Consider the following 19,161-nt stretch of genomic DNA (forward strand, 5'->3'; position numbering starts at 1 on the left):
AATTGCCTTATCTGACAACTTATGCCGAAATTCAACTGGCACATGAGCATATGCAAGGCATCCAAAGACACGGAAATGATCCACTGAAGGCTTTCTCCCATTCCAGACTTCATGGGGATTTTTTGTTTTGAAATCCTTAGTGGGAGCCCGATTTAAGATGTAGTTGGCACACATTAGACCTTCAAGCCAGAATTTGTGAGGCATGTGTTTGCTTTTCAGTATACATCTATCCATCTCCATAAGAGTTCTATTTTAACTCTCAGCTTTGCCATTTTGCTGAGGGGTCAGCCTCTCTGTGAGCTGATGCACAATACCCTTGCCTTTCAGAAAAGCATCAAAATCTGCAGACAAGTATTCCCCACCTCTATCTGTGCGCAATGTTTGTATCTTGAGTCCAGTTTCATTTTCAACCATGGCTGAAAAGTGTTTAAACACCATGAACACTTCTGATTTGTGCTTCAGCCCAAAGACCCAAGTGAAATTGGAGTAATCATCAATGAAAGTAACAAAGTAGAGATGACCACCCAATGATGGAGTCCTCATGGGACCACAGACATCACTGTGTATAAGCTGTAATTTTCGGACAGCTTTAACTGAACCATCCTTTTTGAAGGGGAATCTGTGCAACTTGCCTAAAATGCACCCTTCACAGGTATGTGGAGGAGGTATTTCAAGAGGTGGCAATGCATCAACCATAGAGTGCTTATGAAGTGTCATCAAGCTGTTGTAATGCATGTGGCCATATCTGGCATGCCATAACTCTAAATTCTGCATGGCAGCAGTAGGAGTAGAAACTGCAAGAGCATGGGCTGCTCTTTTCTCAAAACGATCAAGCTGAAAAAGCCCACGCAGCAGAGTACCAGATAATCTCAAGGCATAATTATTTTCTCTGTTCCGGACAGCACATTTGTCATCCTCAAAGATGACCTGAAATCCAGCCCTGTTAAGAGTGGACACTGAAAGGAGATTCTTGGTGATACCAGGCACATATAAGACATCTGAAAGTCTGAAAACTGAGCCATCAATGGCGGTAAGCTCAACTTCTCCTGTACCACGTACTAAATATGACGAGTTGTTGGCACAAGTGACTTTCTTACCAACGGGAGGTGGATGCAAGGAAGTAAAGAGACACTTCCTAGAAGTGATATGTTTGAAGGCACAGCTGTCAAAATACCAAGTATTCAGTGTTTCATTGACACTGAAAGCTGATGCATCCGTGGAAGGATCATAACTGCAAGTCAAAAAGGCATATGTATCATCATTACAAGTGGCTGTACTATCCCAAGCAACTAGAGCAGCCAGCCTAGAGTCTGAAATGCAAGATAAAAAGGCATAATCCTGTCCAACAAAGTTGGCTGCAGCATCCCCACTGTTAGATGCATGAGGAGCTGAATCTGAAACAGCCATACCGGAGCTATTTTTCTTCTCTTTTGCAAGCCTTTTCCTGCATTCTGCAATGTGATGACCTGGCTTTTTGCAGTAATGACAAAAACCTTCTTCTTGGGCTTACTTGCATCATTTTTAGCCTTTTGTGAAGGCTGTCCTGACCCACTTGAAGGCTGATTTACTGATGTCTTTGCCTATCCCTTTGTTTTTGACTTAAACTTTGAGAGCATAGCTTGTTCACCTGCACGTGAAGCCAAGTTTTTCCTAATCTGTTCTTCCTAAAGCAGAAGTCCTATCAACTCATGAAAAGTGAGAGGATTTGCACCCCCCCTCAATGATAAGTTCAGCGAGGTATGAAAGCTGAGATAAGACTCAGGAAGAGAATTCAGAGTGGTGGTAATCATCTCTGAATCAGGAATAATCTCATCAATGTTCAATAATTGCTCTCTGAGATCCTGTAGCTTTGTGAGGTGAACTGACATGGAGTCACTCTCTTCCATATTACTTAACTCTCTTTTCAAGAAAGATACCCTTGCATCATTCCGGGCTACATACATGCTTTCTAAGATATCCCACGCTGCCTTCGAGGTCTTACACGACCGGATATGCGGAATGATAAATCTTTTCACTGAAAGAGAGATGCATGACAAAGCTAAGGCATCCCGTGAATCCCATCTCTTCTGCTCTGGAGTAGTGGCTATAGCTGCACCAACAACTTGTCCTGCAGCTACACCCTGTGCATGACCTCTTCCACCTCCTTGCTGGGGAGGGGTATTAGGTGCCATACCTGCTGGTCGGATCTCATCCCCATTTACATAATCCCATAAATTGCGAAAAATCAAAATATTGTGTACCATAAAACTCCATAGGGAGTAGTTGGTACCATCCAACTTGTCTTCCTGTGAAAGACCACCGAACGGGAAATCATTCTGATTTTGCTAGGCCATATCTGAGAAAGAGTTTTTAGCAAATACAAAACTAAATTCCCTTACTGGGAATAAAATGCACAACTCCCAAAAAACACAGCCAAGCACTGGCTGTAAATGCAACTCAGATTTCTGCACTTGCACTATCAGAAATCTGTCCAAGCATCAAAAACTCTCCAGAATCTGCCAAAAGTGCTGCAAAACACTTCAAGAAAGGCAGTATGAACTGAAATCTCTAAAATTGCTCTCCCAACACAAAAGCCCCAAAATAGGCCTGAAATTGCAACCAGAAAGGGGCAAATTGATCAAAAGCCCCAAATGTTGCAAGAATTGCGCTCTGTCTGCAAAAGCCCCAAATTTCACTGCAAAATTGCAGTGTAATCACAAAATCCCCAAATTTGTGCAAGAAATTGTATTGCAATACTGAAAGCCCCAAATTTCGAGCTGGAAATTGCAACCAGAAAGGGGCAAAAGCACAGAAAGCCCCAAATTTTGCAATTTGAGTAGAATGCCCCAAATTTTTGGGCTAAACCTCTGAATCTGCCTGCAATGTCTGCTTCACAAGCAACTATGAACCCGAAAATACCCAAATGACTGCAAAAGACTGCAAATGTCTGCACAAATACCACCAGATCTGCTGGTACGGTGATTGTACGACAGAGTACGGATGAGCAAGTACTGATGTACGAACGAGCAGATCCAGAATGTACGGCACAGATACGTATGGCGAACTGTACGAAAGCAGGACCGTACGGCGAACTGTACGGACGTACGACAAACTGCAGTAGCTGTACGTTGTATGGGAGTTCCCTACAAAGCAGCTGTACGACGACGAGACTGGAGGTACGACATGTACGGAAGCAGTAGGTATGGCAGGTACGACGAGTACGAGCAGGTATGGACGAGTGGTGCAAGTACAGTGCGGGACTGTACGAAATTAGTTCGTACAGATTGTACGGACGACGATGGCGATGGAGCAGAAGCTTGCGGGCGCTAATGATGGAGGCAAATATGCAACAGGAGCTAAAGGGAGCAGGGAGCACGCAACTCTTGAACCTGCTCTGATACCAAATGTAAGATTTGGGGAGAGAGAGAGCAAGAGAGTTAGCTGAGAGCTGAAAGCTTGAGAGCTTAGTTGCAATAGAAGAGTGTAAGAGTACAACTGAAAGAGTGATAGATAAGGTTTAAGGTTTTGTCCTAGTGACAAAACCTTAGTAGTCACTAACCATAGTTAGTGGACTAACTGCAGTTAGGGGAAAAAACCTCTTAGAGAGGGAAAAGTGCCCCTAACTAGCTTATTAAATTACATTGGTCACTGCTGAATTATATCTATAATTCTAACACGTTCACCGTTTGAAGTTGAGCAGGGAATTACAGAGTGGGCTGGACAGGAAATCTGAGGGCGTTGGTTTGCCTGTGGAGTAGCTTCCCAGAGACCTTTGTAATCAGCATCTTGGCTTTAGATGAATGTTAAATAAATACCGCAAAGGGCACCAACATTTGGGGCCAATCGATGTCTTTGTTTCTGAGTAGAAGTGCTCTATGATTTGTGGTGTGTTGCAAAATTTCTTGTCTATTTACTGTATATACTGTATTTGCGTGAATCCTACCAGCCTTTACATTGTTGAGGCTGGTTTCAACCGCTCTGTGCCATCTCTTCCCACTGATCCAAACTGCTCTCTTGTCAGCTATCTCCTCCTCCTCTACTCCACTATGTCCTAGAGAGAGAGAGAGAGATAGAGAGAGAGAGAGGGGGGGGAGAAAGAAAGAAAGAAAGATTATTAAAGTCTTCAGAAGACCTATAGGTCTATGAGTCTTTGAGAAACCTGATACAAGCAAGCAAAAAGGGTGGAGCTATCAGCACCCACGCAGAAAACAAAATATAAATGCTACATAGTACAACAAAGCATGCTCAGGTTTTCGTCATTTATCATAGATATTCACTTCTAAACCTAAACCTATAGTAGTTTCCATTGACTGTACAATTAATCTCACAAAACTCTCCAAGATAAATTCCTCCACATAAAGAATTTGAATCTTTGCGCATGCTACGACAAATAAGTCATCTATGAAGCTCCTTATCATTTGCCCATTGGAACACCAATGCTTTGTTGGAAATAAAGAGTCTCCCACATTTACAAACAAATTATCTAGAAGAACAACCAAGGACATCATCAACATCTACAACTTTTGCGCACCCTTTTTTTAATCAGACCTAAGTCTTTCTTTTTAGATTTCATAAATTAAAAAAACAAAAATGCAAGGTTGAATTTTCAAGTCTTAAAACTTTGCATCTATCTTTTTCATATTTGTAACTGAAAACTTAGGATACTCCAAGTAGGGGGGGAGCCGTGGCACACAGCATGATTGGACATCTATGCTAGGATCGGGGCCAAGAGCTCCTGTCCATGTGCGAGTAGGCCCTCCGCTTGTGGAGCCGGCGTAGTACAGCCCGCACATTCTGTGCCGTAAATAATATGCATGTGGTGGGCCTAGGAAGGGTGGACATATCAAGTAGTGTCTGAAATGGGGCATCATACAAGGATGTCGCATAGATGTACCACACATCAAGGTCTGTGATGGAATAGATGACTTTCCCTCGGATAGGAGTCCCCATGAAAAGATAAAATCACCTCCTCGAAAAGATTGAATCACCTCACCACCTTTGGGATTGAAGGAGAGGAAATGAAGGTACTTACATAACATGGATGCATTGGCACCCACTGGTGGTGCTAGCTCGTATGAGGTGGGATCTCATCTCTTGGCACTCGTCATCAAACCATGGATTTGGGGCATCTTCCTTGCTAGTGATCAAGCTGCAGAGCAAGTCGTGAGGAAAGACTTGGCGATGGCATTCTGAACTATCAAGGCCAAATGTCTGAAGCATGGGTAAGGTTTGCATCATCTCCCAAGTGGATCGGAGCTCACGGAACCAGAGGCCTATATATACTGTGTTCAAGGCATGGTCAAAGTGTATCTGAATATTGATGGAAGCAGGTGGGTCTCACCCTGCTACTGGCGTGCTAATCGATATGCTAGGAGTGGTCTGCACCAAGTGGAGGGGGGAAACGGTGAGATCATGTACATGTGTAACAAAGGTGCGGAGCCCATTATATAGTCCACTCTACTTGCCCCTCCTCCATGCGGGAAGCAAGCGAGCCCTGCAGATGACATCCATCTGAGAAGGCCGTTAGATATAATTAGGTCATGCACTGCTCCCATCTCTAGTAGGTGTTAGCCATACCCTGTGACACCTGTGTAGCATCTGGATGTCAATCTCCAGTACTCTAAGGGGGTCAGCTCCAAAGTCAAGCAAGTTGACTTGTCTCCTCCATGTCCGTGCATTAAAATCACCCAGTAGGAGAACCTCCCCTTGCCTAGAGAATTATGTGATGTCATCATATATTGTCTTATATGGGATGTGCCCCTCTGTGGTGACCTCATGAGCATATGATGATGTATTTAGGGAAAAATAGCACACCGCACCCGTGCATCGTGTGGTTGGATTCGAATCCACATATGTCGTGCATGCTCCTCTCGACATATCACAGAAATGAGCGGCCTCAAGTGTGATTTGAATAGGACAACTACACCCCCAGAGCCTCAAACTCCAGTATTTCTCCTCAATGGATTCGAATCCACATATGTCGTGCATGCTCCTCTCGACATATCACAGAAATGAGCGGCCTCAGGTGTGATTTGAAGAGGACAACTACACCCCTAGAGCCTCAAACTCCAGTATTTCTCCTCAATGCCTTCCTATAGGATGACTCTCATATGTATCCTGTTAATGTAGGCAGTCCGATAGAGTGTGTGACCATGGTGTGTGTGTGCCTCAAAGTGTGCGAGGTGTGAGGCACGAGGAGAGTCGTGAGGGTCTGACGTGCTCGCCGCATACGCTGTTCAGCGTCGTCTGCGATCGCGTGGCCAATTATCCTGTCCGTACTTCCGTACGACGGTCGTACAGTTCCCGTACGCCAGGTTTCCTTACCTTCGCGTTTTGGAACAAAGCTCCCTTCCCCCCTGCACGCCCGTTCCAATCCTTCAGTCTTTCTTCCCCAGGTCCGTACAATCTGTCCGTACTAGCTCCGTCAAATTTTCCGTACAATCGTCAAACTTACCGTACAGTCTGTCAGTTGTCCCGTACAGCTTGTCAGTCCTTTCCTGCAACCTGTCAACCTTCCATACAGTTTCTGTCAACTTTTCCATACGTCCGTACAGTGCCTTAGTGCAACGTCCCTTCCGTACAGTTCTGTCAGCTTCTCCTTTTGTCCGTAAAGTGATTCAGCCCTATCTCCTTCTCTTCGTTTGAAATCTGTTGAATCCCCTAGCCTCCATGGCAGAAGTAAACAAGTATTATGTCAAGAGAGCACTCTCTCCTGAACCCAAAAGACAATCAAGGGAAACCTCTCCCCTCATAGCTCCTTCTTCTGAAGATGCTTCCTATGTGTTTGATATGTTGAATGATGATTTTCAACAAAGTAGAAGGGAATGGATTCAACCTGCTCCGGAACTCACTTACAGAATGAAGTTGCCATCTCTTGTGCATCCTTTGAAGAAGCTCTCTCAAACGGCAGTTATCATCTTTTTCCGAGGCAAAATTCCCTCTGCTAATGATGTGGGACAATGGGTGAATTCTCTCATAGGTGGATGCTATGTAGAAGGAGTCTATTTTGCCTCCCGGGGATTTTATGAAGTTCATCTTTTGGATGCATTGACAAAACAAAAAATGCTGGAAATGTCCCCTTTATTCTTTGGTCGACAAATGGTGCATATCATGCCTTGGTCCCCCAATAAGGACTATCAAAACCTCATCAAGCATCATTGCCCTGTATGGGTTGAAGTGGTTGATTTTCCAGATTACATAAAAACAGAGCTTCCAAGTTTAGCTATAACATTGGGACAAGTGATCGGTCCCCCTCGTCCCACAGGTAATAAAAATCGTTTTTGCATCTTATGGGATACTGATAGACCGACCCCCTCCTCTATTGCAGTTGAGATTGAGGGTGTTAATTTGGGGAAAAAATATTTCACTTTAAAATGGGGCATTTTTGCTGGAGCTTGTTTTTCTTGTCACAAGTTTGGGCATCTTGCTTCAGAGTGTCCCTCTATCCTTCATCCACCTCCTCCAGCAGCTATTCCTTTGCCATCTAATAGAGGAGGTCAGAAGACGTATGTGGAAAAGATAGAAGCTAAAGGAGCAAAGCCTTCAATTCATACAGGGAGCCAGGCCAATTCAGCTCAAAATAAGGATAAAGGAAAAAGCAAGTTAGGGGAAAATAACTCATCTTCTCATGAGGGATGGCAGACTGCAAAAAAGACGGTGCCTCTCAAACAAAGACCTCCTCCAATCTCGTAATTGGGATGCCTCTGCTCCTTCTCTAGGACAATCTTCTACCTCTCCAAGCAACCCCATCTCAAAGGCATGGGTTAATGCAGTCAAGAAGGGTCTTCCCCTTTGTGAAGAAGATGATATTATCAGGGAATTGGATGCTGAGGGTCAGCAAGACCCTGTGGCAATGGCACCATGAGATGGCATGAGAAACTATGAGACTAGATGTATCCTTGACATAGCCTGAGGCATTCCCTTGAGGGGGGGTTTGTTGGGATATCTCAGGGTGTATGCCTCAGGCACACCTTATGTTTCTATGTGTGAGTGCTAAAGGCACAGTTAGGTGCCCACAAGCACAGTTAGGTGGTGGAAAGCCACCTAGGATGATTGAGAGAATCTAGGAGCAGATTGAGGAGATGATTGTGGAGCTCTGAAGTCATCAGTGAGGCACGATTTGGTGTGCTGGTCACTAATCGTTTGAGAGCTCATCCATATAGAGCTGCATTTCCTTTCATTTTCCCCTTTGGTCTTTTTCTCAGGTGAGCTGTCCATTTCACCACTTGTAGCAAGAGATTTTCCCCTCAAAAAGAGTTTCTTACAGATTCTTAGAGTTCTTGATCTCTGTAAGTCTGGTTCAGTTTGCAGCAAGGCCTGGTGTTGCTTTCTGGTCGGTTTCTGTCTACTTGCAGGTTCACTGGTGCTCAGGCAGGTCCAGCTATGAAGGCGAACAGCTCGGAGCTTGCTATGGCTCCCATGGGCATGTGTGGAATGGCATGGGAGCATGTGTGGAATGGCGCTGGCAGTGTGGGGTGCTGTAGCAACCCATATATCCCTTCTGTGGCCTGGTATAAGTCACGCGACAGCAGAGAGGTACAATGTGGGGGGGTTTGGAGCCACTCCAAGGTAGCCTTGGGCTCCCATGAATCTGGAACAGCAGTGCTCGCAGTGTGGGGGCTGGAACAGCCCCTAAGCCCCTCCTTAGGCCTTTCTTGGAGCACACAATAGGGCATGGTGGTGCAGGGAGGTCCCGTAACCTCTTGAGCTCCCTCTAGGAGGTGGCACGATACATGGAGCAGCCCATTATGAGCAGGTGCAGGCAGCGCAAAGCTGCCACTAATGACGCACCACTGCCACTAGTGACGAGGACCGCAAGGGAGAGCTGAGAGGGGGGTTGAGAGGTGGGGCAGCTCGGAGGGAGGGGGAGGGGAGAGAGAGATGGAGAGAGAGAGGGAGATATGATATGATTCTATTAAAGTCCACTTCAGACATTACAATATCTATGGGACTAGATGACACTTTCATAATAATAGTGGTTCTTTTACATGACTGGTACATTTTCCGATAGATCCTATGTGTGGCCAACCTATCGGCCATGTCCAAAATTTTACTCTGTAGTGTCTTAGAGTTTCCTTAAGATATGCACCCAGGTCATTGCCATTGTACGTTTCCTTGTACTTTTCCCTGATATGCATGTATACTCTGCAGCGAAGGAGTGCATGCTCTTCATTTTCTCTCTCCTCCGTTGGGCAGATTTTACAGATTCTTGCCTCCCTCGGGATTGTTGGTCCGGCATATCTACGGTTTTCTACCTCTAGATCGTGGAAGCTGGTTCTTATTCTGCAGATTATGTGCCTTTTGAAATATTCCAGAGATACTCCTGCATTTCATGTTCTCCAACGAGTTTCTCTCACATGTGGGCTGGTCGAATTTAGGGGTTGACCAGGCTGGTCAAGGTCAACCCTTTGACTTTTTTCCTGAGCATTCACTTTTTGAGCCAAATTTCAACTTCGCTTATCTTAGGTCCTAACCTTTTTTTAACCTTTGGGGTTTCTTTTCAGTGTCCTAGAGCCTAAAAATTAGCTTAGAAGATCTAATCTAAACCTCCTTAATCTGAGGAAGGGCATTTCATTTGCTATTGCTGGAGGGTGTTGGGCGGACACCTACCCGATTGCAACCCAATATCTCTGCAAATGAGCCCACATATCACACCTTCATAAAATTAGAAGGTCGAGATAATTAATATGAAGGTAACAAAATAGTATAAATAGTACGTTGTCTATGGGATATATGTGTGTACCAACGTGCTATACATGGAATGTGTGTATGTGCACGCACGCCCACCTTTACCCAAGTCCAAAGATAAAGCAATGAACCGTCACCTTTTGAGGTTGGAACCCACTCCCTTCCTTAGGCACCCCATTATAAGATAGCGAAGAAGTAGCAAGGTTTATATGGTAGAGAACAGATCTCAGACACCTATATGTGCTCTAATTTGATGCAATAGCTGTACATCATTGTGCTAGGTTGAGATGAGTATGCATGAGACTCATGGGTTAGTATTAGGTGAGACTCAACCACCCATGTCACATTGCAGCTTGTTACTTCGTCGATTGACGTCAACTTACCTCCCAACGTGTCAACTTATGCACAGCATCGCTATTAATGGCAATATACTAGGAATTCCAAGAAATACTTGATTTTTAGGATGATGCCATTGTGCTGCCATGTGTAGACCCAAAAATAGAAATAAGCTTCCCGCGTAATTCCTGAGGCACATGTGCATATGCTACACAACCAAATGTACAAAAGTAACCCACATCGGTCTTACGATCATTTCAAGCTTGATAAGGTGTCATAACCTTAAGTGACTTTGTGGGAGACCTATTCAAAATGCAATGGGAGCACATACTTGCTCCAAAACTTATGTGGCAACCCTTTTTCCTTCAGCATGCATCTTCTCATCTCCATTAGTGACCAATTTTTTCATTCATCCACTACATTATGCTCAAGAGTGCCCTATACTGTGCATTGATGTCGAATGCCATTTTCAATCAAAAAATGTGTTTATGCCTTGGACATATACTCCCCCCTTGGATCTGAATACATGGTTTGTAACCTGCAGTCAAATTGATTTTCGACAGGTGACAAAGTGCTTAAACACAGCGAAGGCTTCAGATTCTGCTTTAAAGCAAACATCTACGTAAATCTTGTGAAATCATCTATAAAGGTAGCAAAATACAGATGAACTGCAAAAGATGGTGTCCACATTGAAAAACAAAAATCATCTGCGTACAAGCTGCAATTCTCTGGCAGCCTGGAGTGCACCATCCTTGGGAAAAGAAAATATATGCATTTTCCCCAAAATACTGTTGGATGCGGGGAGCAATGAGAGGAAACTAGAATGCAAGGAGAAGACAACAAGCTGAAGGAAATGAAGAGTACTTGCAAAATGGATGATGAGAAAGTACAAGAGACGGCCAAGATAAGGAAGTCAATTTAGGACTAAAATGTCCTACGTGTACTATGTGTTCCAATAGGACCAATTGTCATAACTAGCCTACAAGGGCATACCAAGCACGGACTCCATTCAGTGTCATGGACACAACGTGTGAATCTGGTACAATCTCATCAATATGGATGAGCTGCTCTGCTTCTCCTGCAGGAGCAAGGAAACTTTTGATCGTACCCATGGCCACTAACCGCAATGTCACAGCAAAGCCCCGGTAAGACTCACGGACTCCATTCAGTAGTCTTACCGGGGCTTTGCTGTGACATTGAGGTTAGTGGCCATGGGTAACCCCGACCACTACTCCTTTTGATCAGCTTGTTTCCTTTCTCCTGCAGGACAAGCAGAGCTGCTCCAAAAGGGCTGCCTCTATCAACACAGACCAAGCCTTTGCCAAGATCACGGTAAGGGTTGCAAGAATTTTAGCTAGTTTAAGCCTTCTGGTACCTCTTCCTCTTCTCTCCCAGCTGATGGGAAGAAGAAATCCAATTGCTGTTATTGCAGGAAGCCCGGCCATGCCATGTCTGAATGTCCGAGGCGCATTGCTTCAGAAAAGAGAAAACAGCAGCAAGGTCTTGCAGTTCCAAATGCTCCTGCTGCCCATGATCACACTCATGAGGCAGAAGACATGACTCATGATTAGCTGGAATTTGTTGTGACCAATCACTACAATTCGAAGAAGCATGCTTCAGCTTTGTCAATTTAAGATTTCCAGTCAGCTTGGTATTTTGACAGCAGTGCTTCTAAGCACATTACCATGAAGAAGGGTTTGTTGACACGTAGCCTAAAGAGAGGCTGGGACAAGGCAATACTTGTTAAGGCAAACCCAAACAAACAGTACATGTGGCTGGAAATCAGAAAAGAGAAGGAAAAAAAATTCCTTGAAGCCTACCCTCACAATCCCCCATCTACAACAAAACTAGACATATACATAGTGCAGAAACCTTCATGCATTTGAGCAAGGACATAGAGGAATACTCCAAGAAAGGTGCAATCACGCTAGCATGAAATTTCAATGCACGAACTTGCTCCAAGAGAGCACCAACAATAGTGGAAAGTAGAAAGCCAATATGGATGGAAGAACTCGACAAAGAAGAGGAAACAACAAACTGGCAAAGAGTCTCAAAAGACATAGGAAAAGCTACCGCATGGGGGAGACACTTGCTCACCCCCTGTGGATGTTTCAGCTTGAAGATGTGCAATGGGAGCAAGGTCTTCGACAACATAGATGGCCTCACATGCACAACCACATGGGGTCTAGTGTTGATTACCTCATAATTGACCCACATGCAACTCATTTATTTGAAAATTTTGAGGTTAATGATAAAGCACTTGAATCAGACCACAGAGCAATTTCCCACCCCATACATGGCGTAACTAAAGACAACACAGCCACTAAGACCAGGACATCCCCCCGGATCAAGATGGACCACAGCAAACGCCGTGTGTATCAAAACGACCTAGAAAGCACCCTCACATAAGCTCAAGTGGAAAGGCAGCTGCATAGAGTTGAACAACCAGCTAACAGACTCTCTAAACAGAGGCAGCCCACACATGTTTAAAAGAAGCAAATGAAGGAGCAAAGGAATGCCCTATAACAGCAGATACAATATGGAATGCAGAGATGCCAGACATGCGTGGAACTCAGCAATAACAGAAGAAAAAACAGCAAGGGAAAGGGGATACAAAACAGTAACCAGGGGGGAAAAAAAGCAAATTCCTGCAAAGCATACAACAGGAGAGGCACGAACAGCTCCAGAGGGACCTGAGCCAAATCAATTCATGCAAAAAGTTCTCAGAAAGGAGGGGCAAAATGGAAAGACATGATAGCATTTATCAAAAGCCTCCACGAGAGAGACGGAGGAGATGACAAGGAAACAAAGTCACTTCTGTCAAAGCACGAGGTATCATGGTCAATTGAGGACATAAAAAATGGACTAAAGAAACTAGCCAATGGCAAGACACCACACCCTCAAGGCCTCCTCGCAAAAATGTTAAAATGGCAATACAAGAGGGGTTCCCGCAAGAGTGGCAAACCAACAAAATAGGTCCCATATTCAAAGGGGGCGACGCAAAAAACTACAAGACAATAATGGTAAGCAGCCGGATGGCCAAACTCTATGGCACAACCTTGGAACAGGAAATGAATGAATGAGCAGAAAGCACCAAGGCAAGGTCGCTATCCCATGCAGGTTTCAAGCCCAGAAATTCCACGATGGACCACCTAGTCACAACAAGAGCAGTAGCAGAAGGAGCAATGGGTAAAGACAACGCCCTATATTGCTGCTTTGTACAGTTCAAGAAGGTATTTGGCACAGTAGAGAGATGCTGTGGGCGCAAATAACAAAACTAGGGCTTCCCCAACACCTAAGGGAAGCCATCCTTTGACTCTATGAAAGAGTGTTGGCTGAACAGGTGAGGCCACTAGAAGACGACTCAAATCAGGTTAAAAAGTCGCTATACGCAGTGATATAGGCATCAAGCAAGGATATCCAACACTCTTTGGGCTGTTCATTGATGAGCTACATGATTGGATGATGGCTCACAGCAGAGCAGGGTCCCGAATTGCAGTCTACACAATCCTCCTATTGCTGTATGATGGTGTGATCCCATTGGCAAAGGATGTGCATCGACTGCAGAGACACTTGGATGCTTTACACGATTTCAGCAGATTTTGCAGCATGCAAAGACCAAGGTTATGATCATTGGGAAGGAGACATGCAACCCACTTTCACATTTGAGAGAGGACATGAAGGTGGTACACTCCTACAGGTGTCTGGGCATAGAATTCACAGACAACTACAAGTGGAACATCCATATGGAGAGAAGGATCCTAGGGGGAATGAAGGCATATTTCAGCCTACACAGCACATGCAAAAAGTACCACCATGCCAGTAGGATATCACACAAGGCAATGGAAGATACACAAATCTCTGGATAGCACAGAGAGGGGATGAAATGGATGGAAATATGGGGTATAACGGTTGCTGATATATCAGAAGATGCATGTGAAATCAGGAGTTGGTGACGCATAAAATACTACAGAAATTATGGCAAGACCTGGGGACAAAAATGTAATTTTAAAGTTTGACGTGACGGGTGTTCTTCTGTGACCCTTTGCTATCTACACTCTCTCTCAGCTGTACGCCTCCAAAAAGCAACAATCTGCTCCTGCGAGCCCTCCCCCTCCCTCCCGCAACCTCTACCTCTCCCTAGCTCCCCCCGCCTCGACCGTCCTCACCCCCCTGCCTCTCCGCCCTCACCCCCTCGCCCTCCGCCTCACCCTCGCCGCTGCCGCCTGCACCCCCCCTCGCCTCTCCGCTCTCACCCCCTCGCCCCCTCCGCTCTCACCCCTCGCCTCTCCGCCTCACCCCCTCGCCTCTCCGCTCTCACCACCTCCCCCTCCGCCTCACCCCGCTGCACCCTCACCCGCCCTCCCCCGCCCTCTCCCCTCGCCTCTCCGCCCTCATCCCCCTCGCCCCTCCGTCTCACTCCGCCCCCCCTCGCTACGCCTCACCCCCCCCCTAGCCGCTCCGCCTCACCCCCCCCGCCCCTTGCTTCGCCGCCCCCCCACTTCGCTCCCCCGCCCCCTCGCTACGCCACCCCCCGCCCCTCCCGCCCTTCCGCCCCGCCCTTCCGCCCCACCCCCTCCCACCCCGCCCCGCCCCGCCCCGCCTCACCCCCACTCCCGCCTCTTCACCTCCCGCACCCGTTTCCACGCCCTCCGCCCTCCATCCTCCCGCTCTCCGCCTCCGTTCTCGCTTGCGCCTCCGCTTCCCCCACCCGACTCACGTCGCCCCGGTTCGCCTCACCCGTCTTCTTCACACCCAGGCTCCACCCTCCCGCATCTATCCCCCCCCTTTTTTGGGTGGCAGCCTCTTCTTCATCGGAGGTCTCGCAGTTTGTCTTGGCGGTATGGCGGCTCCCTACCCGGAACCGGAGGCCCAGTCGGACCCTCCCTCTCCAGATGCCTACCGCGTCATCTTGACAGAGCAACAATCGTCTCGGGTTCAGGAGGTTGCCAATGACTTTGCCCTTACCTCTGTTTATGGCAGAGTCATTGGACATTCCCCCTCCAGATCAGCCATCAGGGACTGGCTCCAGTCCGCTCTCATGCTAGAGGACGGCCATATTGAGGAGGTGGCCCTTATGGGAAGGGGCGTCTTCTGGCTCAAACTCTCCAATGCGAAAGCTGCGAGCAACCTGATTGCTGGTTCCCCCACGTCTGTGGATGGAAAGATCATTATGATAGTCCCTTGGTACCGTGGATTCAGTGCAACGGATTTTGATGCTCGGTTCCGCATACCTCATCATCCAGTGACGCTAGTTTTTCCAGGTCTTGCTGCTGAGCTACGGCCGATTGTCAGGGACCTGGGCTCCCACTTTGGCTGGGTTATGCACGACACCTTCGCCGACGCGGTGACTACGGCAAGAGCCCCCCGAGTCCGTGTGGCTGTGGCAGACCCTTCGACTCTCCCGCAGTGATCGAGATCGTGACAGATGCCGGCAGCATCACCCAGAGCATGGTAGTCACCGGACAGCCAGGCCAGTGCCTGAGGTGTCACGGCTTTGGGCACTTGGCTGCTATTTGTCCACGATTCGCCAGTTCCTCTCGGCCTCCCCCTCCGCCCCCTCCGCCCCCCTCCGCCCCCTCCTCCCCCCTCCGGGCACCCACGTCAGGAGGAGCAGAGGCAGCCGGAGTCCGGTCCAGAGTTAGCTGGCGGTTGGACTGAGGTTAGAAGGAAAAGAGGAAAGAACAAGAAGATTTCCGATAAAGGCAAGGAGGCAGAGGTTACCCAACCTGCAGCAGCACCTCAGAGACCTGACAGGCAGCCGCCCCAGGGTCCTGGGAGAGCTTCTTCTTCGACGGTAGCCCGCCCTCCACAGCCTCAGGTCCCCCTCTCTTCCGCTCCCCAGCCCCTTTCCACTCAGTCCCAGCCCCTTCCCCAGTCGCACCCCCCTCTTCCCGACCCGCAGCTTCAGCCCCCGCCTCTTCCTCTTCAATCTCCTCCCCCTCTTTCTCAGCCCCAGTCCCAGGTGCAACCCCATCCCCCCCCCCGCCTCTCTCAGCGCTCCTGCAGAGTCAGCTGTACCGATGGTTCCTCAACCGAAGGCAGCCCCCACTCCCCATCCTCCACCCCCCCCGCTAGTCACCTCCGTGGAGTCTGAGTCGCCTACCCCCCAGCCACCTCCCCCTTCCCCTCCACAGGCAGGACACCCTGAGTCTACACCACCTCTGGAGCAGGCTTCCCTGTCCGCTAGCCCCTCAGTTGCAAACTCTGGTGGGCCTCAGCTTCAGGAGAGAGAGCTTCCTCGCGACTTTTACAGATCTGGCCCCTGGGACTACTTGGATGTGGCCGACCTTGGGACCTTCCCTGCTTGTCTCGACATCAGTATCTTCCTGCTCCGCAAAGGGGCGGATGGGAAGATAGCAGCCTTGGCCCCGAGGGATGGCTCTAGCTTTGCTTTCACGTTCCTCGGCGACGGCACCGAGACTTGGACAGACGACTCGGTCTGGGAGGCTCTCAGAGAGCAGACGCACGCTCAAGTTTGCTCCTGGATAGGCCCGTCCGGTGGGCAGCTTCTCGAGACTCAGTGGTCCGAGGGTGATGTGCACCTGCGGTGGCGTTGCGCCGCCAAACGCTTCAGATTGATTGTGATCCTCAGCGCCCCTCTGTCATGGCCCCTCCCCCAGGATGTCAGAGCCTGGACCCCTCAGAAACTCCAAGCCTTCTACGGGATGAATACTTCGGAGATCTCGAGCTGGCTCGAGAAAGCATTTGCTCATGGCACCAAAGGCCTCTCGCCTTTGCTAAAGGTGTTGAAGAACGGGCAGGACGACCCCGCCTCCCCCTCCAAACCTTCTCATAAGCGTCAACGCCTCCACTCCGACATGTCAGCTTCCTCATCGACATCTGCTACGAGCAGACAGTTGTTCGCAGCCTCCCAGTCTTCACCATGAGCTTACACCTTGTCCCCTGGAATGTGAACGGGTTTCATTCTTCTGGCACCCGTGGTCCTAGGAAGCTCATTTTGAGACAGGAACTTCAGCCAGCAGTGATTGGTCGTTTGGATATACTTCTGCTCCAGGAGCACAAGCTTTCTGTGGCTCACTCCCGTAGCTGCGGGAAGATTCTCCCTGGACGTTCTCACACTTATTGGGAGCCCTCGATCGGCGCACAGGGGAGGAGTGGAGGTGTCTGTACTTCCGTGTGCGAGCAGTTAGCCCAGGGAGTTTTTGGTCATGGCACGTTGATCCCAGGCCGTGCCCTTTGGGTAGGCCTGGAGTTGGAGGGTTCCAGAATAGGAATCCTCAACATTTATGCTCCCACAGACCTCCGGTGCAGAGCCACCTTCTGGAGGACACTCACAGGGATTCTCCTAGACATGGATTCCTGGATTGTTGGAGGTGACTTCAACAATCTGGAGACCCTGGAGGACCAGCAGGGCAGAGGACCAGAGTTTACAGGCATGTCTCAGGCAGAGCAGTCCGCTTGGGACTCTTTTATCTTCGCGACAGGAGGTAGGGACAGCTGGAGAGACCCGTCCTTCCGTCGTTGGCACGGGAGCTTGGACTTCTCGTGGGGCTTCCGCAGGGAAGGAGGCAGACTCCTGGAGAGGCTGGATAGATTTTATGTCAGTGATTGGGCCATCAGCAGAGGCGGTCAGGTGAGTATAGTTCCAGGGACGACACTTTCCGACCATGCGCCTGTGCTCTTATCATTAGACTCGGCAGTTCAGGCCCTTTCCCCCCGTTCGTGCCGGATTCCCGACTCCATCTTCTCGAGGGAGGACGTGCGCAGCAATATCGGCAGTCTATGGGACAGAGATTGGGGCGAGTGCGTGGATCTGGTTGATTCGGTGGCGCAGGCTTTGCAGGAGTCCAGCCAGATTTGCCAGCTCGCAGCCCTACAGGTTCGCCAGGAGTGGTGGGGCAGAGAGAGAGCTCTTCGGAGGGACCTCGCTTCCATTCAGCGACCCCAGCAGGCAGCCCCGGGCTTGGAGGAGCTTCGGATCCAGGCCCTTCGAGCTAGAGCCCTTCTTGAGGAGACTCTCCAGCGCCGTTCAGAGTTTTCCTATCACGCCTCTCTCTCTTTCTGGGCTCGGAAGGGCGACCGGATGTGCAGGGAGTTCTTCGGGACGCATGGCCAGAGAGCAACAGGTGATTAGCTACGGAGTCTTAGGACAACGGAGGGGCACATCGTTACTGATCCAGGTGAGGTCTTGGGGTTGGCTACCGACTTCTACAGGACTCTTTTCCAACAGGAGCAGCTTGCCCCTCGCACTCGACGCTCCCGTGAGGAGGTGTGGAGGAACATTCCATCCCTGGTCCAGCCCAGCATGCAGACGACGTTGGCACCGTTCACTACGGACGAGATGTTGGAGGCCTTGATGGCCATCAACGGGCAGAAATGCCCTAGCGAGGATGGGCTATCCCGCGCTTTCTTCACCTCCTTCTGGGATCAGATCCATCAGCCCCTCCTAGCAGCTCTTCAGAGGATTTTCAGCAGCGGATATATGCCAGAGAGCCTCTCCTTGGGACTGATTTGCCTCATCCCGAAGGGAGGAGATCGACAGGAGATCCGTCAGTGGCACCCGATCACCCTCCTCACCACTACCTACAAAATCCTTGCCAAGATGATCAGCGCCAGAGTTCGGCCTCTACTTCCAGACCTCATACATGACACTCAGACAGGCTTTGTCCAGGATCGCAGTATCCTGGATAATGTCTTCACCTTCTCAGAGGCGGCGGAGTGGGCTCAGCACAGTGGGTCACATTTAGCCATCCTACTTCTCGACTTTGAGAAGGCCTACGATCGAGTGGACTAGTCCTTCCTGGAGGGGACTCTGGAGCGACTAGGTTTCCCAGCAGGATGGATTCAGGGTATTTCAGCGCTATACAGGACAGCTTCTAGCAGGGTCATCATTGGCAGCAGGATGGGAGAGCGTTTTCGTTTGGAGAGATCAGTGCGCCAGGGCTGCCCCCTTGCTGCTCCTTACCTGTTTCTCTTCTTCGCCGAGGCTATGACATACTACCTTCGGGCGAGGTCTAACCGGGATCCGGGGTGTTCGCCTTCCCCTCAGGGAGGACACAAAGCTCCTGGACTCGGAGTATGCGGATGACACAGCACTGTATGTCCAGGATGATGAGATGATGTTGGAGAGGGTGAGGATGGCCCTAGAGGTCTTCTGTTCGGCAGCCGGTGCGAAAATCAACTGGAACAAATCAG

The 19,161-nt window shown here is 48.8% G+C and overlaps 1 protein-coding gene and 1 pseudogene across 3 annotated transcripts in view; one reads left to right on the top strand and one right to left on the bottom strand.

The window, feature by feature from the left end:
* The window catches only part of LOC147901715 (PH, RCC1 and FYVE domains-containing protein 1-like), a 61,096-nt gene that overhangs the window by 16,705 nt on the left and 25,230 nt on the right, over window positions 1-19,161 (bottom strand). The gene's annotated exons all lie outside the window — the stretch shown is intronic.
* Window positions 6,749-11,573, top strand: LOC147901716 (uncharacterized; annotated as a pseudogene).

Source organism: Dipteris shenzhenensis, chromosome 5 (assembly GCF_047967505.1).
Source record: "Dipteris shenzhenensis isolate YYH24624 ecotype China chromosome 5, Dip_SZ_1.0, whole genome shotgun sequence".
NCBI lineage: Eukaryota > Viridiplantae > Streptophyta > Polypodiopsida > Gleicheniales > Dipteridaceae > Dipteris > Dipteris shenzhenensis.